General features: G+C 41.7%; 1 long non-coding RNA gene across 3 annotated transcripts; it reads left to right on the forward strand.

The window, feature by feature from the left end:
- Positions 1–243: 243 nt before the first annotated feature.
- Positions 244–23,304, forward strand: LOC128785333 (uncharacterized). 3 transcript variants are annotated; one of them, XR_008429842.1, is made up of 5 exons: positions 244–450; positions 2,025–2,136; positions 3,318–3,467; positions 3,852–3,934; positions 23,193–23,304. It is a non-coding gene; the product is annotated as an uncharacterized LOC128785333 (long non-coding RNA). The 3 variants fall into 3 exon arrangements; XR_008429841.1 differs by lacking the exon at positions 23,193–23,304 and adding an exon at positions 17,453–17,823; XR_008429843.1 differs by lacking the exons at positions 3,852–3,934; positions 23,193–23,304 and adding an exon at positions 3,539–3,840.
- Positions 23,305–26,970: the final 3,666 nt, after the last annotated feature.

The raw sequence follows: 26,970 nt of genomic DNA on the forward strand, positions 1-26,970 counted from the left end.
GAGGTGAGGGGGCTCCAGTCCTCACTGCCATCAGGGTGACAAGGGCACACAAACTATCTCACTATCCCACCCACATCAGCCAGTTAGCTTTTGCTGTCAAATCCCAGGGAAACATGTTTTCCCTATAAAACAGTGTGTATAAGGCAATTAAATGTTTATTTTTTTGAAGATTTTTCCCTCAGGGCAGGCTGCCATTTTACCCCTGTGGTGAGGCTGAGGGGTCGCCAGGGCCACGCCCAGCACTGGGTCCCCTCACAGCACCCACGGCCCCTGCTGCTTGCCAGAACACTTTTGGCTGCTTGTAGTGCAAATATTTTAGGAATTGAGTTTGATCCTTGGACCACCAGAGACCCTGGCATCTGGGCTGCATTTTTTTTCCACAGAGCTGTAGGGAAAGCAGGACAGGAATGTTCCCATGAGGGGGAATCAATGTCTGCCGGGCTGGGTCAGGTGAGTTGGGGCTGTTCATACCCTTCCCCTGTTATGGTGTTTGAGAGTATGTCACTTTCTGTTGTCATAGGACTTAAAATTTCAATCTTTATTTTTACCCCCTGAGCCCACTTAGTCCTCTGAGGAGGTTTGCATAAAAATAACAATAAAACCCCGAAACAATATAGGTGTGACTTGTACACTCAGAAGAGCACTGGTAGATACGGAGGGATTTTTGACAAAAATCTAGAAGTACTGTATAGAAAAACACTGCATTTCTGTGTGTCCTGAAGTTATTGTTTATTATCCCCCAGATCACAATGTTTGTGGAGTCCTTTGGCACAGCTGTGTGGGCTGTCCTGGTGAGGACTTTCAGTATTAACTTTTTCGGTAGGATTGTCCAGGGAAAAGCAGCACTTTGGTGAGGCATTCGGACCCTCAGCAGCCCCAGCAGAGTTGTCCATAGAGGTTTTGTGTCCCTTCCTTGCATACTGCAGTTTGCTCCTGGGATTTGTGTATTCCTCAGGTATCTGTCTGGTTTTGCTCTCTGGGTGCTACAAAGCAGCGAGGCTTTGTTGGCATCAGTGTGAGATCCTGTGACTCTGTTTAAGCTTGTCCTTTGTGGCTAATGGTAGTGCTGCTTCTAACCAGCTGTACAGCTTTCAACCTGAATGACCCTTCTTTTGTTTAAAAACAAAAATAAAAAAATCAGAGATGTGATTTATCTTCCCCTCTGTGATTGGCAGAGAAAAAATAATCACTATGACCCTGATCATGACAGATCTGAAGGTATTGCCAATACTGCTTTCAACTCTGATGCTCTGAAATTCTTTCTTTCATGTTCTGGATAAAGCCCTGTATTCTTCTACATGTTTGTGGCATAGAGATATTGATAAAACCTTGTTTTATTCCTTTGCAGTGTTCTTGACTCAAGATAGCCTTGACATTCACTTCTGGGACTTGATTGATTTCTAAAGTTAAATGGCTTTGTTAATTAACCAACAATTTCAGCTTCTTTACCAAAATCAGGGAAATCTGCCTTTTTGCTGTTGGGAGATCTAAAATGAGAGTGACCCAGTTGCTGTTTCCCTGAACTAATTTAGAAAGGGAACTAGAAATGCTGGGGGGCAAACTTGGGTTATTTCAGTATTTTATGTACTCCATTAACTTCTTTAGTTCTTGTAGCAATGCAGAGGCAAAATGATAGCAAGCCTTGAATTAGTGTTTATGTTTCAAATAAGACAAATAGCATCTTTTAGAAGATAAGTACGGTTGATATTTAGCACAAGCCCAACTCTGATAATGCTTCAGGGATTCCTTTGAATTCCTGTTCCTGAAAATGAAAGAATCACTCTGTGTGGCAGATGCAGAGGGAATTTCCTGTGTGCAAAGAAAAGAAAAACAACCCACCTTAATTAATCTTCCTGCTGAAAAGAAATCTGCTGGGAGCCAGAGGAGCTTCTCTGCAATTGCCAGCTGTAGAATTTGCATTTTGGGTGTTTATTCACAGAAATGATCGAGATTTTGTGGCGGTTTTGTGTGATGTCTCCCCTGCTCCCCACCCATTTAATTAGCATCATATTTATGATCCTCAGTGGTTCTAAACTGGTGTGGTTCTGCCCTGAATGAAGTGTCACTGTGCTTTCCCACCTGTGTGGATGGAACAGAACATGAGCAGTTGGAGGTTTAGAGTCAGTCAGAAAAATAGTAAGTCAAGGATGGCTCGTTACACTTTCTAAATATAGTTAGAATTTTCTTTTTTCTAATTTATTTCATTTTAAGGAGTGGGCATGGGAAAAGAAAGTATCATAAAATCAGTTGAGGGAGATGTATAAGATGCTGTCAGTAACACTTATGCCTTCTTTTGTAAGAACTATTGTAAGTTACTCACCTACTCTGTGTAGTAGTTATTAGCACAGGCTAGCATTTAACAACAAATTGGCAAATTAAACTGGTTTTGCACATCCAAGGATTCTGTTAAAACCAAAAATGATGTGGAGACTGGGCATGATTCAGCTGTAGACCTCTTGCTTCCCTCTTTCAATTTCTCTGTCTCCCCTTTGCCTCCAGCCATACAACTGCAGCTCCTTATTTTGTGTCTGCTCCACATGTGATTTATCAGAGTTTGTCTGAATGTGCCACTTAACCTCCTTTTCCTCAAATCCCTTGGTAAATAAGTAACATATGGGCAACATTCCGGATGCAGCTCACATTCACAGTTTAGATCCAAGTGTGATACTGAGCTTGGGTTTGAGCATAGCTGCCTGATTTCCTCTCAACATTCCCATTCAGAAATCCCTGTCTGTATAGTGCACATGAGGACATCACAAACCTATTTTTTCAGCCCTGATCAAGTGCTGGGTGTTGTCCATCTATATCCATAAGCAGCATTAGCTGCACTTAGTTCCTGGGGAAGGGACCCAGTGGTGTCATGACATTGGTGACACTTAGTGGATTCCTCCTGTTCCCTCCTTGTTCCTTTGGTCCCTTTCTGGTTTTATTTCCCCGCTAAAAATAATTTTCCCAAATTATTTAAATAAAGCTAATGGACATTGTTCCAATTCATAGTTACTGTTAACTAATGGTAGCAAAAAGAGGCAAAATTGGCTGGTGTATGGCAGATGGGGATTATTTCAAATTTGCTAGCCTGGTAGATATACAAAATAGAATTCTGGCTGCCTAAGGTCAACAGTAAATTACTTATTAATCTTAAAACAGCATTTGACCCAAATTTATTAAATAATTTTTTCAAGCCCATGGAAGTAAACAAGATTTTGGGATCAGCCTGTACTGGTGATTATTTGATTTCATGGGAAATAAAAGACCTAAGACTTATGAAATGTTTGTTGTTTCTTTCTTTCTAATGAAATAATGAATGTTAACTCAAGAAATGTGAATTGTTTGTAATTTCCTGTGGAAAAGCTTCAGACATCTAACCTCAAGACAGAAGAAAATGCATTGTGTGTTAATCAGGCAGAACAAGGGGAATAGGAAAATGGGAGCCTGGATGCAAACACTTCACAAATCTCAGTGATCTGGTAAGTGAACTTTGCATATATTTGTAGCTAATTAACTTGCTTCTGAATTACTGTAAATTGTGTTATTGTAGCCACTGTGACACCAGCATTTCAAGGTGCTCCCAGGGAACACACAAGAAGAGGAGGCTGGTAAATCAACAAGAACAAAAGTCCCAGGCTTTCTTCAGCCTGACTGGAGAGCAGCAGTGACAGTGATGAGTCAGTGGACAGTGCTGGCCCCTCTCCAGCCTTTCCCTCAGCCCCAGGTGCTGGTGGTGTTTGCACTCAGCAGCTTTGCCAGCTGCAGGAGCTTTGGAAGGTGTTTTCATGGACTGCTAAGGTGGGCTTGGAAGGGAAACTCAATGCACTGTTGATCTGTGACCATGAACCTTTCTCTCTCCCCAGGAAAATAAAAATATCATGAGAAGGGGGAGTGTTCCCAAAGGTCTTTGTGGATCAATGTAATGTTGAGCTAAAGGAAATTACAGGTTAGTTGATGTTCTCAGAGGTACAAATGGTGTAAACTGATGTGTAAGAAAGAATTTGCTCTGCAAGGAACACTTTAAGCACTACCACACATTCACAGCTGTATTTGCAGTTAAATTGCAGATCAGGTCAAGTGTCTTTTGCTCTGTGGTTTTCTAACGGTCTAGGAGACAAAGCTGACATCAGGACAGGTTTATACTTTTCCCCCTTAGTGTTTTGGATGCTGTTGCGTTTTTATCACTGAGGGGCAGTTTACAGAAGTGTTACTTGAAGTGTTGCACAGACATTTAGAGGCCAGCACCAGTGACACATGAGCATTAAGAGGGATGATAAAGTGAGGGTTTTCACCCTGTGTCCTTTATAGATGTGGTCAGGTAAGTAGAAGGTAATACAGTTAAAATGTTGGTGTCATGCCTAAACTTCTGGTCTGCCTCATTACAAGTGCATGATGTCAAAGATCAAGCAAAGACAGCAGGGATACTGCAGGTCAGTCTGTACCTCACTGGGAGGAAGCTCTGTTCATCCTGAAACATGGCAGGGAACAGTCATGGGCACACTCACTGCATAAAGGGAAATAAAATTGGTTCAAAGTGACCCATGGCCTTTTGTTAAAAAAAAAAAAAAAAACAAAAAAAACCAGGAAAAATAAGTCTAAACCATCCAAAACACAAGTGATGATGATTAAGAAAGCACCTCTGGATGAAAAAAGATGTTACTGAAAAATATGACCTAACAGCAAACAGTTAAAATTACTTTAAATTGTGCAACTGTAATAAAGTTCCAAGTGTCAAATTAGCATTTCTGGTTTATTTCCAGTTCCAGTTCTTGTATTTTGCATTATAACTGTATGAAGGTGCTATTAAGAAAAGCAGAGCCCAGATGTTGCTGCTGACTGTATTGTGTATGGTCGTGCAGAAGGAAAATAATACCTGATTTATGATAGAAAGCACTGTGGAGATAAATGCAAGCACCAGAACTGGATTTAACTGATGTTGCTACCAGTGAGATGCATTTTCCCTTTCCCTAACCCCTCTATTCCCTAAATCCCCTGTAAGGCTTCTAGTGCAATATTCTGCAGTCCCTGTACAACCCACCTTTCTTCAAGTCTGAGAGAGATTTATAGTTATGTGACTTCTGTCACTCAGAGCATCATAAAAAGTGTCTCCCAGCAAGAAAACAAGGATTGCTGCTTCTCAAAGAAAAGCATAGTTCCAGGTAGATGCTCAGATGCTGTGGACTCCCGGAACTGCCTCTCTATTTTGGTCCATGTTGCCTCTTAGAATCACAGAATACTTTAAATTTTAAAGATTTCTATAGGCCTCTAGTCCAAGTCTATGCCTCAAGCATAGTCTATGCCAGCTTTCAGTTAAGTCAGTTTGCTCAAGGCCTTGTCCAGCAGAACTTAAGGAGATCCCGTGGCTTATCTGGGCCCCTGTCTGTGTTTCACCTCCCTTGTCTCTCACATCAGAATTTCCTGTACCCCAACATTGCCTTTCATTTGCTGACAAATACTATCTTGCCTGTACAGGCAAGAGAAAAGATTATCCGTCCCCCTCTCTGGTGACTCACTGGTGTAGTTCAGCACAAGATCCTGTACACTCATCTCTATTTAGACATTAACTGATGTGTATGATGCAAATGGGATAAATATAGGTAATTTCTGTCTCTTGAATGAGACCAGATATGATGGCAATCAACCTGGAGTGTCTGTTTTCCATTTTGTTTGTCCTAGGCACAGCCTAACAACCTCTTCTGAGTGCCTCACAATGCTTTTAATCATAATGCACTTTCAGATAGTTTAAAAAGTGGCCCTTCTGGGAGAATCACTATTTGCTGTTAATACAAAGCATCTCTAAAGGCAGCTTGCCATTACTGTGTGCTTATCACAGGTAATCTCCTGTTTTGTGCCAGGGAGAACGTCCAGCACAACTGAGGGTTCCCATGTGTATAAATACCTGCCTCATACTGCTGCCCCCAGCAGTGCTAATTAGAGTCATTTATTCTGCTTGGCTGAAGGGATGCACTGGAGGCTCTGAAGCTCGTGCTATACCCACTTCTCTGATGGCCCCTTACAAAAAACAATCCTTAAAAAGGCTCAAATCCTTTTTCTTCATTTTTGCATGTTAGAAGTGACATTCCAAACACAGATTAGTGTGTGGTGTGTGAAGGCTGTTGCTGTGAGGACACGTGTGGCCTGCTCTGTGTAGCCATGAGAACAGGGTCCCCTGGGGCTGTGAGTCACTGGCTGTCATTGATGTCCCCGTGCATATTCAGAACATAATAGAGTATGGCAGAGGGAAAGATGGCACTAGTGTGACTCTAGCAATTGCCATTAAATTGGTGCTGCTGACATGTTTCTCCAAGTGACTTTGGCTGCTGGATTGCAGATCACCCCAACAGGGGAACCAGGATCTTTGTTAAACATGGCCAAGTGTTATGATTATGTTTAATATAAAATGACACCTTCTGCTTAGTTCTTAGGTTCATGTGTGGGTCAGTTCCTTTTCTTCTCCCATTATTCCAGTTTCCTGAGGATAATCCAGAGTTTTACACAGCCCAGGCTTTTGCACAACACAGGTGCATGGGCTGTAGTGTGAAATACAGAACTGTGGAAGCACTTGGAGATTTATTGGAGCTTGCAGCTTGTCCCAATAGACATGGCTTTAAAATATATCTAAAAGATAAAAAGAGAAGGTTTTTCCCATTCCACAAACCACATGAGACTTAGGTTCTTTCCTGCTTTGCTTTAGGAAAAAAAAATGCATTTACTTTGGATTTTTTCCTAGAAAAAAACTAAGGAAAGAGCCTGCACTAAGCAATAGTGTTGTGGTGAGAGAGGAAAGATTTAGCTTCAAGTCTCTAATGTAATAATTTAAATCTGGGTTTGAGGTGATTTTCACTTTTAATGATTGATGGTCACTTGGCTACTTTGGGTTGTAAATATTTTTCTTTTCATCTTCAAATTTCATTTGATACCTAAGGGCTTAATTTTAAAATGTAGCAATAAGCTGGTAGGAAAAGCTCTGGATTTAAGTAACTCCCACTTTTTTTTTTTTTTTTCTTTTTTTTTTTTTTTCACAAAAATCACACATGAATTGGTGGGGGGAAAAACCCTAATGCATATGATATCTCATTGGGCAAAATCAGGGCTACAAGTCCCCATGCTGACTTCCAGGAGAAGGTATATCCAAGAAAGCAAAAATAGCACTTAAGTTGCTTTAAAAAGTCAATTTTCTCTAACGCAAAATTGTTAAGTGCATTTTGTTTTACATAATCTATGAATATTTCAAATTTTTGTGTTGATTTGGAATGCAAATAAATACTGAGTTATCAGAATTTACCAGTGAGCAAAAAAAATCTTACTTTCAATCAATTTTGCTAAATACCCAGCAATGAAAGGTTTCTTAGAAGCTGTACTCAATATTTTTCATTGTAGATGTGCAAGGAAACGTGATCCTGAAGCTTGGAGATCATCAAGTAGTTAGGGTTTTATCCCAGTGAACATTTCAGAAGTCCAAAATGTTACAGAGCATAGATTTGATTTTTATGGGAAAAAATAAATAGAAATTTTAAAAACAGCAAACTTTTTATTATGTTTTCCATGAGGGTTCTGATTCTTCTTGATGAAAATTAACCTTATTTTTTCTTTTCAATGAGATAAAATCTCACTGAAAATCAGCTTTGCAAATTCCTGTTTGGGTGGTGCAGGTGGTGCTGCTCCTCCTGGGACGCAGCAGAACAAATGTAAAAGCCCTGATGATTTTCTTGGACAATTTCCTTAGAATATTAGAAGTAACAGCAGGAACATTCCTTGTGTTGTCTCCTGTTCTCTGGCAGTGAGTTTACTTTGTGCCCACCTTTCCAGCTGCTCCATATTTGAGTTGTCTGGCTGTGGAAATGGGCAGGATTTCCCTGTGCTGGGACTGTCACACAACAGCTGCAGCCTGAAATCCAGAGCTGCTCTTGCAGATCTTCACCAGCTGAGCAATACTTGTGTATTTAAAGTGAAACCTTTTGCTCCCCTGTGGGCTCTGTTTCTGCTCAGTGCCTGGGTTTTATAGGAGTAATTCTTGGCTTTCTGTGCCTAAAACTCAGTGCTTTATTTCTATGGGATCTTTGTGAAGAAGACATTTTGGACAGAAAACAGAGATGGAGTTTGGGTGTTTCCAGTTACCAAGCACTACAGTAGACCATGGCTTTTCTCCCTTGTTGAGCTGCCAGCATCCAGTTCTGGAGAAAATTCCAGAGAGGATGTGCCAGGTGTGCAGTGAAGTGGGACAGTGAGCAGATTCCACAAAGAAATGCAGCAAGTCCTAAAGAAACAAATGCACTTTTTCACCCAACAAGAGGTGGCATTGTAAATGCTTCTCTCAGAGAAATGTTAATATGTAATCCAATTTTTTTCCCTGTTACTGGAACTTTCTCCATCCTGTCTGTAGAACAGTGGCAGTAGTGATGTAAGCACCTTCTTCTCACACCATTATGTGAGAGCTCTGAATTGTTACTCTTGAGAGATGAGAGAAGAACACTAAAGGCAGCACCACTTACCCATTTCTTCTGAACTGAGGATTTGCTGTGTCAATAAGTCACTGGTTTCAAACTCTGATTTTTATCAGCTGAGAAAAATGTCCTTCTCTCCTTCATTCTCTATTCTTCTATGAGAAGCATGTTTGTAGTTTATGTAGGTTGTGCAAGTAGGACCATTATTTTGTCGTAGTGGTCAAACATGAGTGTGAAAATGGATCTTCTGCATCTTCTTTTTCTTGTCCCTGCCATGTTCACTCTCTGCTGAGTGATGGTTTGGTGCCTCCAGAATGCCTTCAAACCAACACCTTGGCTGCTTTTATTTCTACTTCTCTGTCTCACAGCATCTGATTGTTTTTTTCCTTTTCTTTCTTGAATTGCATTAGGATCTTTAAGCATTTGTGTTGCCACTTTCTTTAATATGCAGCTTTTAGATGCATTAGAAGTAGTTGTGAAATCATTGCTTTTCACACTCCGTCCTATACACAATTACTGTCTAGTAGTTAAGTGCAGCTACGGGAGTGCATTAGAAATAACCAGAGTAAGCAAAGGGAAAAAGAGAGATGACACAATTGCTACTTTGATAAAGTAGATTCACTATTTAAAATGTCTTAGCACCTCAGGAGATTTATAGCGTGATTTTCTACAACTCCCTCCTGGTGTTCTGCCAAGAGGTTATCTTGGACCCTGACACCTCAAATCCTGTTGTTACTACTGCTCTTATCATTAAAACAGAACATCTTACATGTGGTTGCTGAAATGGCTGTTTTAGAGGACTGGTGCTAGTAAAGGTATATTTGTCTTAAATAAAAAGTATTTAGAAATAAACATGAACTGCTTCCCATATGGAATGCAAGATAAAGCAACATTTGTGGCTCTCCCTCTCCTATGATGGGTGGGTGTAAAGCAGGAAGGATGTAAATGCAGATGAATTTGTTTACACACGCATTCTGTTTTATTCTTCAGAAGGTAAAATGTTGTGTGTGCTTTTCTAAATCCTTTTCCATGTGCATGTCTTTGTACATGTCCAAGTTGATAGGTGCTTGGCTCACATAAATCAGAAGATGCTAGAAATGAGGGAAAGAAGTTGTTTTGTCTTGTTTGGGATGTTCCAAATCAGTGCAGTCAGGAGCTAATCCCAGTGATGGGCTGCCTCCTCCCTCACAGGAGAATTTGTCAACAGTCATCCTTTTGGGGACATTTGCTGAGCCATTTCTTTGCCCTTTTCTGACTTACCAGGAGTGTGCCAAGTGCCTGTCAGCTTTGTCCATTACAGTTTACTTCAGAAATCACTTGTGGGGGTTACCAAGGACAGCAATGAAAATTCAGCACTCTGATTTTGCAGTTACAGTATTCTGCAAGAACAGAATATTCTCATAATTACAGGAAGCTACAGATTTTGGGGCAGCACCAGTTGCAATAAGCATTGTGCTCAATGAGGGACTTGCAGGTAGGAGCACTTTTATAGAAGAGCTTATGTGCATGGGAGTAAAACTGAGCTGTTAAATCCCATTGGTCCATACAGAATGGAAAAGAAGAATAAATCAGGGATTAATTGCAGCTTTTTGCCATTCAGATGAAAACTCAGCTAATTATGCAGACACAATAAGACACTGAGTTTTCTCAGTTTAATTTGAACAGTCAATATAATTTGGTAGAAATTCCCCATTGTTGGGTTTTTGAAAATTTAATTAGAATAGTCACAAATTGTATATGAGCACTTTCTTCAATACACATAGTCCTTTCCCAGTCAGTGAAGGATTAAAAATGAAAGTTGTTACTGAGAGGTGAAATTGGAGTATTTGTGTCATTGTTATCCTTTCATGTTTTGCCTTTTTTCATCCTTTATTATTCTTCTATCTTTAATCCTCCCCTCCTTAATTCACTCTTCAAGGCAGTGGGAATGTCTTATAAAAGGATGATGAAAGCATGAATGGAATAATTGTGTCTTTTGGTTTCCAAGTCTCACCTCAGTGTTGCAGAAGGGCTGTGAACCATTTTGTTTAAGACCTGAGTGCCTCAGTGATTTGTTGGTTTGGCAGCGGTGTGTGAGATTGTGCAGGTCAGCCCTGCGCTCCTGTGACCCCTTTTGTGCTCTGTTCTGCTTCCCTGACATCCACTCACAGACCTGAAATTGTGTTTAAATAGATAGAATTTACTGAAAGAATAGCAGTTCCCCTTCATATCTTTCCTTATAGTTCCTCATGAGCTGAGCTTGCCTTCTTTCTTACACCATCACATTTAGCTCAGTGATGAAAACACCATAAGAAAATTTCAAATACATGACAAATAATTGTTTTCTCAAAAAAGTCATCCCATTTATCTGCCATTGTCTGTATCCAGCAGTCCCAGGACAAGGAAATGCAGAAGCTGTTTGCTGTAGCTATGGGGCAAAGGAGGACTAAGCAGAAGTTGTGTTTGTATGTGCCAAGGGAACAGGGAAGTAAATGATAAATTCTGTGTGTTGGCTGCTGGGGCAGGGAGACTGGAATTTGTCTATTTCCAGAATCTGTGACCAGTATCTGAAGCTTGAGAGTGTCATTGGCAAGGGGTATCTGACAGTAAGTGGCTGAAAGTAGCCAGGAGAAGATTAGGATTCCAGAGATTTTCTTTCACAGCATCAATCAAAGGCTTTTAAAGGATAAGGATCATAAAGAGATGTGAACTGAGATATGGAAGAGTACTAGTTGTAAAAACCCACCAATGATACTTATCAGCTGTATTTGGATTAGCCTGAGACCATCAAGAGATACTTTTCTAAGGCAGAATCTCAGAAAAAAAACCCTTTGGTTTTTTACTCCTGTGTTCAAACAAAATTTCTATCATCATCTCAGAGACTGGTAGGAACAGTCCACTTGCTTGTGCTAATGGCAAGCTGTTCATGGATGTGTCTCTGTAATTTGTGATGCTGTGTTGGCAAGAAGGAGGGCTTAAGGCCAATTGAGTAATTTATGAGTGTAAAATCCATAGCACTACAGTGCTGGTACTGTCAATAGCCACTCACAGCAGTGCTGCTGTTTGAGTGTGATACAAACTGAATAAACCTGTCAAATGCTGTCCTGCTCATCCCCATGGTAATGTTGTATCCCACATTTCTTGTGGGCACCAAGGAAGGGGAGCTCCAGACATTCCCAGGTGTGTGTGTGTTGTGTAGCTTTAACACAAGCACACAGAAGATGAATTTTTCCTTTCGGGGCAATGTTTTCCAAGGGCACAGCTTGTCCTGTGGACATTTGCTGAGAGCCAGAGTCAGGTCTCAGCATTTCGTGCTGCTGTTGGAAGTCGAGCTGCTCTATTAATGCCTAAAGTCAAAGCTTTATGGAGCAGTTTAATGTTCAAGTACCTGTGACTAGTTTGCAGTCTCACTTCATATCATTCTGCATCCAAGACAAGAATAAGTACTTGACTCACAGCAGGATCTTGCCTCCTCCTTCGAATCCTAGAGGATCTGTTTTTGTTGCTGCATTATCAACTATCATCAATAATTTTTGTCTCTCAGCTGTTACCCTAGAGCTCATTGCTCTGTTTGGTTAATGGAACAATTGTCATGCTTCTCATTAACAGATCTCTGACCACTTTAAAAATTATGATTATAACACTATTTCCACTTTGAAGTAGCAAAAACAGATGCAAAGCAAGATGAGGAGGCTTTGCTTCATCTTACAAATGTGCCCCATAGAATCATGCTTCAGTGAGCTTGGGAAAACGTGGAACAGAGGCCCAGAGCAGTTGTGAAATCTCCATCCTTGGATGTAGTCACAGCTCAGCTGGACCAGCCCCAGAAACCTGCTCTGCCTTTGGCTCATGGTTAGAGCAGGCTAACTGCAACCAGTATCATGCTATGCTAGCAATTCCAGAGACAGGAATGACTCAGGTTTCCAGAATTCCAGAGCTTTGTTTAGCCTCTACCACGTCATGCAAGGTAAATGGTGTATTTTCCATGAGAGAGTGAAAAACGAAACTCCTTTTGACACATTTTATTTTGCTTGGAACAATATGACAGAGTCACAATTTCAGCCAGCTCAGTGCCAATCCTTTTTTTGGGAGTCAGGGCAGAGCTGGTGTGGTCAGGGAAGCCAGAGTGGAAGCAGTGTCACCACTAAGCAGAGCAAAAGAGTTCATTGAGGCATCTCCATGCAGGCAGAGCAAACACCAACCACCTCCTGCATCTGTGAAATCCAATTGTATCACATTTTATAGACACACAGCTGACATAATTGAGTAATTCTGTGTAAACAGAAATCATTCCTGCAGCAGTTTGCTCAGCCAGGGATCTAATGTCACTGGTAACCATGGCACCATGCTCTGTGCATTTATCGGCCTCCTCACACTTCATTTTGTGCTGGCCTATAAAATAAAACCAGAATCAGATCCATATCTTGGTCTCTCTGAAGGCTGAGGGGTACATGTAGCAATTGGTTTTGCATCAAGAAGTGTTTGTGATGGAGGCAGAGGCTCTTTGGTGATCAGCCCAAGTGCTGCCCAACACAGCAAAGCCCCTGCTGTGTCCTTGGGGCATGGAGCTCTGCTAGGAGCTGGGGGAGCTCCTACAGGCCCTGTGTGTGTGCTGTACCATCTGGCAGGATACATTGACTTTTCAGTGCCATCTCCAGGGACTTTTATAGTTTATTTTATACAGCCATGGCTTTCTATAAAAGACACATAAATCCTCCTCCTAGGAGGATAACCCTGATCACTGGGTTAGCAAGTTTTACATACATATTCTCTGTTCTTCATAGATTCCGAGGATGGTGTGTTGCGTTTTTACAGGGTGGAGTGGAATTCTCAGCTCTGTCTCCCCTTTCCCCTTTTCTCATGCAGATGCCACTCAGGCTTTTTCCTTAGATGTGAAAAAATGGAGCTGAAACCTTTTAGATGGGTTAGGGAGTTGCAAAATCTTTCATGTCTTCGTGTCAGCCTCATGGCAGATTTATCACAGAGCTGTCACGTAACAAGGGAGGTGCTGGTTGGTGGCTGTGTTTGAAAGAAATGCTTAGTTCCAAAAAAGGGGAAAAAAATGGTGTGAAGGAGGCTCTGACAGACCCGACTGTAACTGTGTGCAAGGGGAGACAGCTCTGCCCAGCCCCAAGGAATGTGCAAACTGCTGAATGGCAACAGAGGTTCCTGCACTTCCTTGAGTTTTCCAGTGTGGATGACTTCCCAGGACCCCTGCTCTGCTGGGCCTTGAGTGACACCCTGTGCATTCCAGGGATCATCTCAGAGCCATCCTGGCACTGTGGAAAATTTTCCTTGGGCTTCTTTTGTTGGTGCCTAGGTGAGAGCTGTGGGCTTTGCTGTGCTGCCCATCCATTTGAAAATAGGAGATGGCATAAAATGAGGCCAGCTTTACCATAAATGAAACGAGAAGGGTTTTTTGCAGAAAAAAATAATTGGCAGTGACCAATTACATGGTCAGATGCAAGTTTTCCATTGTGTTTCTCAGTGAAGAGCTTTAATGAAGATTAGTTGTTAATGTTGCTATTCCTATAGAGACATTCTCTTTTGTTGGTGAAGTGAGACCAAAATTATGTTTGTCAGGAATATGAATTTTTCACAGGTGACTGGTGAAGGCCTTGTTTAAGGCTGAAGCTTGATAGGTTTTTAGCTGAAAACTTCAACAGCTTTCAAGTGAGCAGAGGCCAGGGGGTTCAGCAGAAAAAAAGCAAATAGCACATGGAAGGAGCCTTTGAGGACTTGCAGTGAGAGAGGAAGGTGTTCATGTCTCTTTCTGTTTTTTTTTCTGTTTTGGCCCAAGTTTATTTTGCACCTCAATGCATCTCCACTTGCATTTTTTTAATGAAACTGGATTGCTAGAGCAAAATAAAGCATAAAGCCACAGTCTAATGCTTGCAAAAATGCCTTGATTTTTGTTAAAGAGCATCTGTTTTCTCTGAGCCTGTACGCCTGCCACTGGCTGACAGAAATCAGATTTTCCCTGAGAATTTCCTTAATTAAGTTGAACATTTGACCTAACAAGAAATATTTAACTATATTGGTGGATGATGTTATGCTGAAAAATAGAGCTTTTAGTCATTTAATAATAAAAATATTTCCTCAAGCTTTGCCTTAAACTAAATAAGTATAAATGAGTCAGAAACCTCTGGAAGACAGACAGTGGTGTGGAATGGGACAGATTTTTGGAAGCCTTTAGCTATGCTGTCCTGAATCCTGGAGTGCAGTGTATTTGTGATGGAATTACACACACTGCTCCTCTAAGAGTACTAGGAAAATTTCTGGTAACTATGGCCTTTCAGTGAATAAGAAGTGAATTAATACCAATTAAATTGCATTACAGAAATAAAACATTTTCACAGCACTGGAAGCTGCTTTGCCAACAATGCTTTGCTGGGTACTGGGAACTGTTTCAAGCTACTTAGCATTAATGAATGGGAATTACTAAGTAAAAACATTTTCTTTTTTTTTTATTTAAGAGGATGGTTCTGCCAGTCTTGCTGATGTTGAGCTATAACAAGATATGTATGAGTAATTCTGATGTTATATAATTAACATCACATTTCTCACTTGTTCCCCCCCGTCACTTTTTTTTTTTTTTTTTTTTGAGCATTTTATTCACCTTTAAGCTAATGAGTGATGGAATTCCACAGTGATGGATGCCTGTTTAGGCTCATAATTCAGCATGACTACCATGTGAGATCACTTGGTATGAGGCAAAGGAGAATTGTGCTTGTTCTTAGGTGGTACGAAGAATGCAGAAAGGTTCGTGTAACATTGACCAGTGGCAGTAATAAATAATTTTGGTATCTCTGTTTATATAGAACATTTTCTTGGCTTGCACTGTAAAACCTGGCTATCAAAAGTATTTATGTTATGACTCCACCTGAAGTCGTATAACTGAGGTAACTTAATTTTTTTAGCATAACTAGGTCCGACAATAGGGAGTTACTACTAAAATATTTATTACTGTTATATTTAAAAAGTATTCTACATTTCACCCACTGCACATTGTCATGAGAGACTGGAAATAAGAGGTTTTCTACAAAAGTCCTGAAGTAGAAGAATATAGACATCAAACTGTGTTTCTTCTCTTTTAAATACCCCGTGTTTTAAGGACTAAGAATATTAGGAAGAAAAATATACTTTCAGGATTAGTGTGTAATACTGACAATTATCTCCACTGGAAACAGTCTCAGAGAAGCTGAAAATAATCAGAGGGAAGTATGAGCACGTAGATGGAGTGAGTGAGATGTGCTGTTATGGGGACATTATTGTGCCTAGAGGGTTTAAGTCAGAGGTGGACAAGTGCGCGTATTGGAGAGTCAGCATGAAAGAGGCAGTGCAGTTGGGCAGTTGTTTCAGCCCTGGCAGATCCTCTGGGAGAAGAGTGTGGGGCTGGAGCCATTAGCTCCCAATATCCTCTGAGCCTGAGGAGTGTGAGGGAAGCTCCCACTGTTTGCAGCTGAGTCATGGATCAATAGCCTCAGTTACATTTCGTAACAGCAGCAGATGCTTCCATAGCAGAAGTGGAAGTCTTGAATCAGATGAAAACACCAATATCATTAATATCTGATGTTCCACTGGCAGATATTCTAGTACCCAAAACAGCAGGTAACTTCTGACCTTTGTTTTCCCCAAACTGTCAGAAGTGAAAGGAGTCACATTTACTGCAGGACTCTGTAACCTGCTGGAGGCTGACACCCAAACACATCATTCAAACTAGTTTCCTCCTGGCCTTGTTCCCACATCACTGAGCTTCCATCTCACAATGGCTGTGTCCATCAATTTCTGTGCCCGCCCTACCCATCTTTGTATTTTCCATCAGTTTGTTTGTAGCAAGAAAAATGAAACTTCACACAAAACCTCACGGTTCATTCAGGTGACCTGAAGTCATCCAGGGGTTTGAAAAACAGCCTTAGGGTAAAACAAATATGTTTTCTGTAGGCTGTGGATTGGCAGCAGGAGCATTATTCTGCAGGGAAAGAACTGGCAGGATGGAAAATTTCCCAGACTCTCATGGTTCCCAAGACGTTTTCAGACCAAGTTCACAAACCAAAAATTTCCAGATGCTGTGGTTTGATGTGTTTGTTTGAGGGTGTGTGGGCACCCTGAAGATGACCTCTGGCATTGCCTGCCAGGGTACCCTCGGGGATGTCCTCATTCTCCCAGGAACCCCAATACTTTGCTTTCCTTCCCTGGCAGCACAGCGACACTGACAAGCAACATTTGCATCTTGATTCGTGTGCAGGATTTCTGGTCTTTATTGCCCCAAAGAATCCACATCAAATTTCCCTTTAACTCTCTGCCTGGAAGAAAAAAGCAGAACAGGGCAAAGAATAGAGATGGATTTCTTCCTTTTGCTCAGCTCAGTCTCTTGTCTGTAATTACTGTGTATCACCTCTTGCTACTTTGTAGCAACATACAGAAAGAAATATTTTCCTTTTGATGACGTGCCAACAAATCCACAGGATGGCAGAGCGCAAAAAGAGCAGCTGACACTCCTTTTATATTCCTATACAGACACACAAACAGGGCCATGAATCTTCATAAGAATGGCTGCAAAGTTTTCACAAGATAAATCATTTGAGAACAGAACCAAACCCATGCTCCTGAGGTTTCCCTAATAATATTAAAAATAATAATTATCAACAAAAATTAATTAGTGGAACAACCTAGTGCCACCTGCCATGTGAAATTAGTTTCAGGAGGGCTCAGGCATTCTGAAAAATGCTGTTCAGGAGATTGAGAGTGGTATTTTCTGTGTCCTGAGCCCCCAGTGTTGCACTGCTGACCTGTAGCTGAAATGGAGGAAAGGACAGAAAGCCACAGGATTTGCAGTTTGGTACTGAACACTATGAATTAATTATTTACTCTGCACTGGTGAAAATTAAGGTGCAGATTTCTGGTTAAAGTAGCATCAGATTTCAAAATGAAGCTATTCCACTTTGAGTTTGCATGTTTTCTAATGACTTCACCAACTCCTAAACCCACCACTGTCTTTAGGGAAAGCTGTAGTTTCGATTTTTGTATGGATGTTACAGAGTGAAAAAGAAATCCCACAGGAGATAATGAAGCAAGTAGGAAAGAAAAGAAAGGAAAAGGTACAAGAAGAAAGCAAAAACGTTGCATAGAGAGCAAATGCCTGCGTTTGGGGCAGCACTGAATGTACAGGAATCGGCCTTCCTGGATCCTTTCCTCCTGGATTGCCCGTGTCCCATGGAAAAGATCCAGCCCTGCCACCACTAGAGGACACCCTCGCATTTAACATATGTATCTTGCCTTACATCATCCCAGCCAGAGTTAAACAGGTGCTCTCTGGGGAGGGCTGAGAGAGGCGTGTCCAAAAGGGACTCAAAACACTCGAGGAGTATTTTAAAAAATGGATTCGTACTTAAAGCTGAAGCCATGTATTAAGGACAACGTCACAACATAGCGGAAGCTCACATAAATAAAATTTTCCTTATCCTAATCCAAGTAGTTGGTAGGGGGTTTCTGTTGATTTTTTTAGAGGGTTGGGATTTTTTTTCCCCTCGAAATATTAATCACTGTCTGAAATATTTTTTGTTTACTCAAGGTTTACACAATGAAATTGTTTGGAAATCATTCTGTATCCAGTTATACTTGTTGTAAGGATAGTGAAGAAAATCCAGGGAGGTTTTCCAAATGTTTAGCATTGGCCTGCTGCTACAGCAGCTGGTCAACTCCTGAGGAGGAGCAGAGCTGGGCATCACTAATTGCAAAATCATCCTCTCTCTCCCTCCTCCCCTGGTGCTGAAGCAAGAGCAATTTGAGTCATTGCTAGCATTTCTGCAAAATAAAAATAGACTGAATGTTAACACATGGTTACATGGAATGTGTTACTGTAGCCCAGCATTTGTAGAAAGGAAAATGTAAAGGTTTGTAGAGGGTACCTGGCACCTTAAACACGACTGAATCAGATATTATGTGAGGGGCAGAATAATAGCTAGAGAGCAAGAAAAATTCTTGAGTTAGGAAAGCTGGGGGTGCAGCAGAAGCCAGGTGAGGAAGACAAGTGCCCAGCTGGGCAGAAAGACCCTGGTGCCACAGGGAAGGTGGTGGGAATTGTCAGTGAGTCTGCAGCTCTTAAAAGCCAGAGCTATTAACAGATTGTAGAGAGCTCGGGCAGAAAGGTTCACTGAAATACAGTAGGAATTGCCAAAGTGAGAAATTAAGTGCTCTGTGAAGGAGTTCAGAGGATAATTGGATGCTGTCAAGTGAACAAAGGGACTGGCAAATTATGTCTGTAAATATACAGCTTGATAAAATAGCAGTTTATAAAGACAAACTCTCCAAATGTTTATTGCTGAGAAATAAAAATATGGAGGATAAATTTGTATAAGAGGCACCGTATCAAAGATGACAGTGCTTATGGTCCACTTTCGAGTAAGAAAAATACCATTTCCTGGAGGGGCTATACAGCAGATTTCCAGTGGACTTCACTGGGATAGGGATCTTTCTGCACCTTTCTAAGGAAAAGAACAATGTAATGCATGTTTATGGTTAATGAGATGACATGTCTGAAACAAGCAACAGGTCGTGGGTCAGAAGTTGTCTTTGGAGAAGAAATTCAGTTTTCTTCTTGATAGTTCATCATCTTCCACAGCCAAAAATGTTTCAGATATCTGCTGTTTGGGGTACAGGGATTAACTATCAACATCTAAAACTCTGGCTCTTGGAACAATCCTGCTGGTATTCCCCTTACAGAAATAGAGGACAAAGCTATCCAGGTATAGACAAAAAAAAAAAAAAAAAAAAAAAAAAAAACCCACCACATTTTTCCTAGAATCTGAGCATCTTTAGCTCTTTTTCCAGGACAGTGTTGCATTGTCAGTGTCCAAAGTGCAGCACAGTTGTTATTTCTTATATGGATTGTCACGTTCCCAGATCCCTGAGTGACTGAGCTTTCTTCAACTGAGCTTTTTTCACAAAAATTGTGAAATGCACATTTTTGCAGACCAACTATCTGTCACTGAGAAAAGCCATGAATAATTCTGAGTGAGAAACAGACCTGAGGACTTTGCAGTCTGCTCACAAGCAGGAGAAGTTTCTCTGAATAAATAATTGGCTGGGAATCAGCTAGTCCATTCCACTTGTTACCAAATCCTTCTCAAAAGAGGAGTTGGCCTACAGGGAAACTACTCACAGGTATGCAGCTTGGATAGAATATTTGAATTTAAGTCCATGAAGAAAAATATTATTATTTATTGAGCAATGAACAAGAAAATGATACAAATACAGCCCTTTGGTGAGAGACCATGAAGATGCACAGTCATGCTATCAAAAGCAGGGTGTTAACAGGGAATGCTGAATGCAGATATAACTCTGGTGGCACCATTATTTCTTTGCCCTGTTCCAGATGTATAAAAACACTGCTCCTGGCAGGAATGCCTGGCATTGCTCTATTGGCTGCTGTCCCACCACTGTGTCCAGGCTATGGCATGCCCAGAAAGGAAAAGAGGGGGCTTGAAGTACCTTTGCACTGCAGAGATTCATGGCAGGTGCCTCAGCTTTCTTCCAGCTTTTAAAGAGAGTGGAGACATTCCCTGGGGCTGCTCTACAGAAGTAGAACAGAGAAGGAGAAGAGTGGCAGGATGTCATTTTTGCCTTGTATCTGAGTTTCACCAACTCTTTTAGTGTCAGGCAAAGAAGAATCTCACAAGCTACAGAAGGGCTCAGAGGTGTTTTGTCCCTAATGTAGAGGGGTTGGTCCTTTGCTGCTGTTCAGAGCCTTTGTAAACAGATGGGAAGTCCTACCCTGGCTTCTACCAGGAGTGTGCTCAAGGGGAAAATCATACAGACAAAGGGAAATGGGGCCATGCTGTGGTCCTGCACCACAAGACAGCTTGAGAGCAAAATTGAACCAGGATTCTTTAAAATATGATAAAGTGAAGGAGGCAATGTTTTGTGTATTAAACCCTTCAGTGAGTCCTGAACATGAGGAAAACAGCAGTGAATTCCCCAGGAACACCTGTGAGGAGCTGCCTGTGGGACAGGGCTCAAACAGAGCACAGGAGATAGTACCAAAAATAAGGGATAGAGAATCCCAGAGTGTGAAAGTGTTGGAATGGCCCTTAAAGATCATCCAATCCCAACTGCTCCTGCCATGGGCAGGGACACCTCCCACTAAACCAGGTTGCTCAAGGCCTTATCTAACTGGTTTCACAAAGCCTGAATTCCTCCTTGGAAAAGCCCTGCTCCCTCTGCAGATGTCCAAGCACCCTCTCCTAGCAGAGGGCACCTCCCAGGTCCAAGGGCAGCAGTCTCCTGAGTCCAAAGTTCTCTGTGGCTCTCCAGCAGAGTTTAAGAAGCTGTGTTTTAGTTGCTATCAGAGATACAAGAGACAGAAATATCCCAGCTTTTCTTTTGGGTGTCAGAGTGAGTTTGCAGAGCCTTTTCTTTTCCAGGCCAGACACAAAAATACTTTTGTCAGTTGTGTTACTTTTCAGAGAATTAAAAAGAAAAAAAAAAAAAGTTGTGCTACAAAAGTCCTGTCTGTGGTGGAAACTGGGGTAAGTTCTGTGAATTCTGTGCCTGCTGTGAAATGTCATAAGGTGACATCAGTTTGGGTGTGGCACTGTCACTCTTGTTACAGGTAAAAATTGACTCAGCCAAATTAAAAGGAAAAACAATATTATTTTATTATAAGGATCAAATTTTATCTGAGCCAGCCACAAAGAAAAGGACAGTGCCAAGCCTGGGATCGGTGATGGGTGAGACACAGGTTCCACTACTGTAGCAGAGGGTATCTTCTATGCTTCACACCACCCGTCCTGCCCAAGCAGTTTTTATACAGTTTATTTGCTTGAGGCTGGGATTTCGGTGATCAGCCTTTTCTTTCCATTCAAAGTCCCACATATTCATAAAGTCTCTTTTCTCTGCGCTGGGTTGAACAATCCAAGGTCCGGGAAGCGACATTGAGATGCATCTCCCAGAGATTCCAGCGATTCCAATCTCGGGTAGTTGGCGGGACAATCATTGCTTGGGAGTTCCTAGATTATCTCAAGAAATGGCCCATCTCCAAGCGAGCCACTTGCATTAACTTGTAAATGAAGCCTTGTCTGCAATGGTTTCGACATACATGAGACAGCCTCCCCACTTTGCCCTGGTTCACTTGCTTTGTGTCTGTTTAATCATATAAAAACTCCTATCTATATATCACTCTATAGGCACGAATTATGCCTGTTAGAAATGAAAAATGATCCAGCCAAATTAAAAACAAAAATAAAAATTTATTTTAGCAATAGAGATCTAACTAGCCAGTCACAAGGAAAAGGGCAGTGCCGAGCCCGGGATCGGCGCTGGGTGCGAGACACAGAAGTCAGCCTCAGCGGAGGTTTTCCTCTATGCCCACACACCACCATCCTGGTACAAGCGATTTTTATAGGGAAAATTTTGCCTGAAGCCAGGATTTCAGCATTCAGTCCTTTGTTTCATTCAGAGTCCCATAAGTTGATGAGATTTCCTTCTTGGCGACAAGGTAGAACAATTCGAAGTCTGGAGTCGTTGAAACCCTTGATGAAATTTATGGGAACACAGTATCCACATGTATCAGCCCGGGGGATTTTCCTGATATCCATCTCAGGTCGTTCACACGATGATTAGCGCCTGGGTGTCTCCATATCTGCTTCAGTTAAGGCCCATCTCCTGGCGAGCCACATCCTTTTGCTTGTAAATCGGGTTTCAACACACACCTGGTTTTGCCTGAGAGGGTGGGGGGGCTTCTAATACAAACGGGTACATTCTAACAAATATTTAATATTATATATATCATGCTAAAAATGGCGCGAATTATACCCGTTACACATAACATGCCTATTACACATAACAACTCTCAAGCACCTCTGTCTAGTGAGATCACCCCATTTACAAGTTTGGGCACTTCCTCTCTCCATGGCATATGGGAGAACTGAGGACAAATAGAGGAAGCAATATCAGGTCTGTTGTAAATAGAGACAAACCAATCTTAATTAATTAATAGCATAAATTTATTTTGCGATTGCGTAACAATTTAGAGTTCGAATTTCCTCCAACCACAGCTCGGTTGGATCAGCCCACAGTCTACAGAGCAGCTCCGGGTGCAAAATGGGGCCCGACAGAGTCAGTGCCTCCTTTGAGTTTTTGCACCCCATTGTATTGCTGCAGAGGGTTTTTATACTTTTTATTCCGCCTTTGGCTATAAGTCATTGTGGCAAGCTGCATATTCATGCAGTCTTCTCTCACAGAGAAGGCATTTTGGCCGCTGATGTCTTCTGAGCAGCAGATCATCAGCTAGTGATGAGTCCAGATGTCCCCCTCCTTGTCTTCCCTCTTGGTGTTGAGTCTGGGTCCAGGCCTCGACGGCACTTGCCTGTGATTCACTTGGGTGTGACCTAATAGCCAGCTTTTTGTGGTAATTGTTTTCTAGGGCTTTTTAAAATGCTAATTAGGTGCCCGGCAACTTAATCTGCAAATTTCCTTTTGCCTTGATTTTTCCAGTAACTCTAAAACATTTTGTGGCTACAGTGTATAACATCTATAACTACAACCTATTACATACAACCCCAACTGCACGAATTATACATATATAACAGGTCCAAATAGAAATTTCTTATGCTCATGGCTACCTTATTTCAAAAAATGAAGGCCTTTGGGTAGATGTTTAACAAATATATGTGTGTTGGACTCCAACAACTACTCTGAGTTGCAGTGCTTTGGCAGAGATATGGTACCACAAATATTTGAGTTTTAACTCTATCTCTGATTTTATTTTTTTTTTCCAAGAGAAAACAAAGAAACCTGCCAAGTTCGCCCTGTAGTGACTTTGTAGAGGAGGATGAGCCCTGCCCACCTTTGCTCCTCACAACAGTGGCTCAGTCAAGCAGTTGGAGCCCTGACAACCCAGTGCTCCCAGCAAGGTGTGTTTAAGTAATTTTTTTCTACTTTAATCCTGCATTCTGAGCAAATGACCATAGGCTTATAGCTCTGGCTTTGCTTACCAAATTGCACTCTATTAATCTTAATTTCTAAAAGAAAGGCGCTACTGCAGCACAGGAAGATGAGGCATCCCAGAACATAACTTAATCAGTGCTCCATGCAGATTTCTCTAACTGAAGATTCTGTGTGGATATAAACAAAACAAAACAAAACAAGAGGTTTTGTTTTACTAAGAAAGCAAGGAGTAAATTATTTATGCTTCCTGTTAGGTGCTTGGTGATAGGATCATTTAAATAGGTTGCAGGATCTAATTATTACAGAGAACCCATTTATTTGGATCACATGTATCAAAAGACATCCGAGAGATAAGAAAACAACTTACCGTAGTCTTGAGGTCCTTTCATCTTCTGTTGGACACAGCTCCTCCAGAGCTGCTGCCAGAGACTAGAGCAACAACCCAATTTTCTCTCCCTGCTGGTGCCACTGTGCCAGGTTCTGCTTCCTGCAGGTACCACCACCTGCCAGCACCCAGATGGCCAAGGAGAGAATTGGCCAATTGGAGCTGGAAGCAGGAGCCGTTCTGATATGAGGAGAGCTTGTCAGGCAGCAGTGGCTGGAGCAACAGGCAGTAACTGCACCTCCTGTGCTGGACTGATGGATGCAGACTGCCAAAGATTTCCAAAACATAAATAATTCAGCTCAATCCTTTCTAGGTGAGGGGGATGAATTGCTAAAGGCCCAGCTCCCTGGAGGAGAGGTTAACCTAGGGTGTTAACCTAACTCATTTGGTCTGTCCCTGTGAAATTATGGCAAAAGTTTCTCCTCAGATGGCTTTATATTTGCATTTCTATTAAATATTTATTGTTCCTCTTCTCTTGCAAAAACAATTATGTGGCAGGCATCCTATATATATTTTATATTCTCATTTTTTTTCTGGCTTACTTGTACTATTGCCCAAAATAAACATGCTCAATTATGAAAGAAAATCTAATTTCCAAGCTTATTTGAGAATTTTCTTTCTGAAGGTTTCCTACAATTAGCATTTGTTTTTTTCCAGAATATGATAATTTAAAATGAAGGAAAAGTAAAGAGAAGTAGGACAGATATTTACAAGCCAGTGCAGAAACATGCTAGTAATAGTAATGGTGTGCCCCTAGGATGCCTTTCCTCTGAATACCTTAAAATGCAGGACATAAATTAATTATAAATGCACCTTCCATGATCTCTCTGAAGTAGGTACTGCTAATTGAACTTCATAGGCAAAGTAACCACATGGCAAAGGTATACATTTCAAAATCCATCTTCTTTAATAAGGCCCTTAATGCATTTATTAGCTGTGTCAGCAAGCACAGTTTAAAACAAGAATTTTCAAGTGCAGTCTTGAGAGAGGCCCCATTGCTGCCTCACTTGAGAGAAGGCAGAGCTTGTCTAACACTGCTCCAATCTTTCGGTGCTGCTCCATCCATTCTCTTTCCTGGAGGGACTGAGGCCATGGGCACTTTTAGAATATTTTTTGTCACTGCCCTTGTTTGCTCAGCTCTGTTGCAAAGGAGAGAGAAGGTTTGTCTGCACCCCTGCACACAGGACAGCTGCAGGATGAGGCCCAGAATCAGCCCCCAGGATCAAAAAATGGCCATTGAAGACACCTCCAAGCAGAGCAAAAGCTAGGAGTTGATCCAGAGCCGTGATTATTGCAGATGGGTTAAAAAGGAAGAATGCTATAAAAAACAAAAGGAAGAAGGAGACAGAGCTAGGGTAGGTTTTGCATGGTTGGATTGCTGATTAAAACTCATTCTCAGCGGGGAAACTCCTGGAAATTACTCTAGCAAGCGAGAGCATTCCGGCTGTGCCAAGTGCAGGATCTTCAGGGGCTGATTTTCACTAAATGTCCACAATGACTGCAAGATGATGAAGTGCTTCTGGGTTTTCTGCATTTCCATTTTCTAACTCACATCGAAAACCAGGGGTTTGAGATTCAGTTGGGCTGCAACTTTTATTGCAAATGTAATTACAAATGTAAAGTAAGCAAGTATATCTCCCAGGTAATGAACTCCAAACCTGGCACTGTGTTGTCTTGATTGAATATTTCTTGCCCAGATTTATCCCATGTACTCATTAAATGGATCTAAGTGTTCTTTTAGAACCCATAGATTTTTTTACTGCCCTATTAAATCTAAATTAAATGCTTTTTGAGGCATTTATAGTGCTATCATTTGCTCCAGCAGGGAATATGCAAAAGAAATGCTGTAAAAGAAATCAGGATATATTCTCAGGAACTCCAAAATAAAGGCAGGGAGAAGCCAGTGCCATGCTGGGTATCACTGCAGGTGTCCCTGAGCTTTGCTATATGATTTTGGGGTTGCTGGTCAAAAAGCTGTGCTGAATTTGGGTGGCAGCCATGAGCAGTTCCATTCATATGAGGTATTGATAAATTGGGTTCAGATGTGGCTCCTCAGGGCATGGATGATCTCCCAGAGCCGCTCTTGTGGGGTCACTGGTGCCACTGGAGAATCTGCAAAGTGGCTCTGTGCCTCTGTCCCTCACTAGTTTGTGCTTCTCTTCCCTATGGGAACGTGTAGACACTGCTGTTGCTCTTGCTGCCATATCAGAGCTTTCCACAGGAAGTACCTGAGTTCAGGGGTGTTGTGGGATATTGCATGGATAATAGAATTCCTCATATGTGGGGCCTCTCTTCTGCATCTCCTCTTTAAGGCACGATGGTGTGGGAGGTGGGTGGAGGAGGACTTATCCAATAAATGCCTAATGCTGCTGTCACTCTGTAATTGGGATTTAGTGCTGTTAAGACCTCAGTCATGAGGTGAGAATACACAGTCAGTTCACTGAAATGCCAAATGCACATACTTTGCTTTCCAAAGGGATCCCATGAAGGGGGGGAACTATTGCTGTGGTCTTCACCCACGCTGTTATTACCAGGTGATTTGAAAGGCAAATTTAGAATGGCAAGATGTAGGATCATGTCTTGGTTTGAAAAGACACATGTCTGCTAAGGAAGGCAGGAGCCTCCCCTGAAATGGAAAATGTAAATCCCACCCTTCTGAACTGACATAATTTTGAAATTAAGGGGCTCTCCGGCAAAGATATGGGAGCAGGAATAACAGTTCTTTATTAGGGAAGAAAATAAAAATAAAATAAACAATGCAGTAATACAAAACAGCACTGACAGAGTCAGAATACAACCTGACACCCTGTGGGTCAGGGTGTTGGTAGCAGTCACATTAAATGCTGGCTGCAGCCCTCCTGCACTGACAGCTGTGGTTGTGTTGGAGCAGTGATCCTGTAGAAGTCTTCCTCTGAAGGTCCAGTGGTGGTGTAAATGGGCCTGGTCCTCCTCTGGGAATCCAGTGGAAAAGGCTGCTGTTCCTCTATGAATCCAGTGTAAAAGGCTGGCCTGGTGTCCCAAAAGCACAGATTCTATCCAGGATGGAATGCTTGGCTCCTCCCCCTGGGCGGAGCATCTCCCAATGGGATGATGGAATTTTATCAGCAGTGTGGTGACCCATTAACAGAATGGCCCATTATCAGAAGATATCTCCTGGAGGGAGAATTGGTTGTGGAAGAGATGAAAATTGCCCTATTAACAGAAGATAACTGCCCCACCTCTAAC

This window comes from Vidua chalybeata, chromosome 3, assembly GCF_026979565.1.
Source record: "Vidua chalybeata isolate OUT-0048 chromosome 3, bVidCha1 merged haplotype, whole genome shotgun sequence".
Lineage (NCBI taxonomy): Eukaryota > Metazoa > Chordata > Aves > Passeriformes > Viduidae > Vidua > Vidua chalybeata.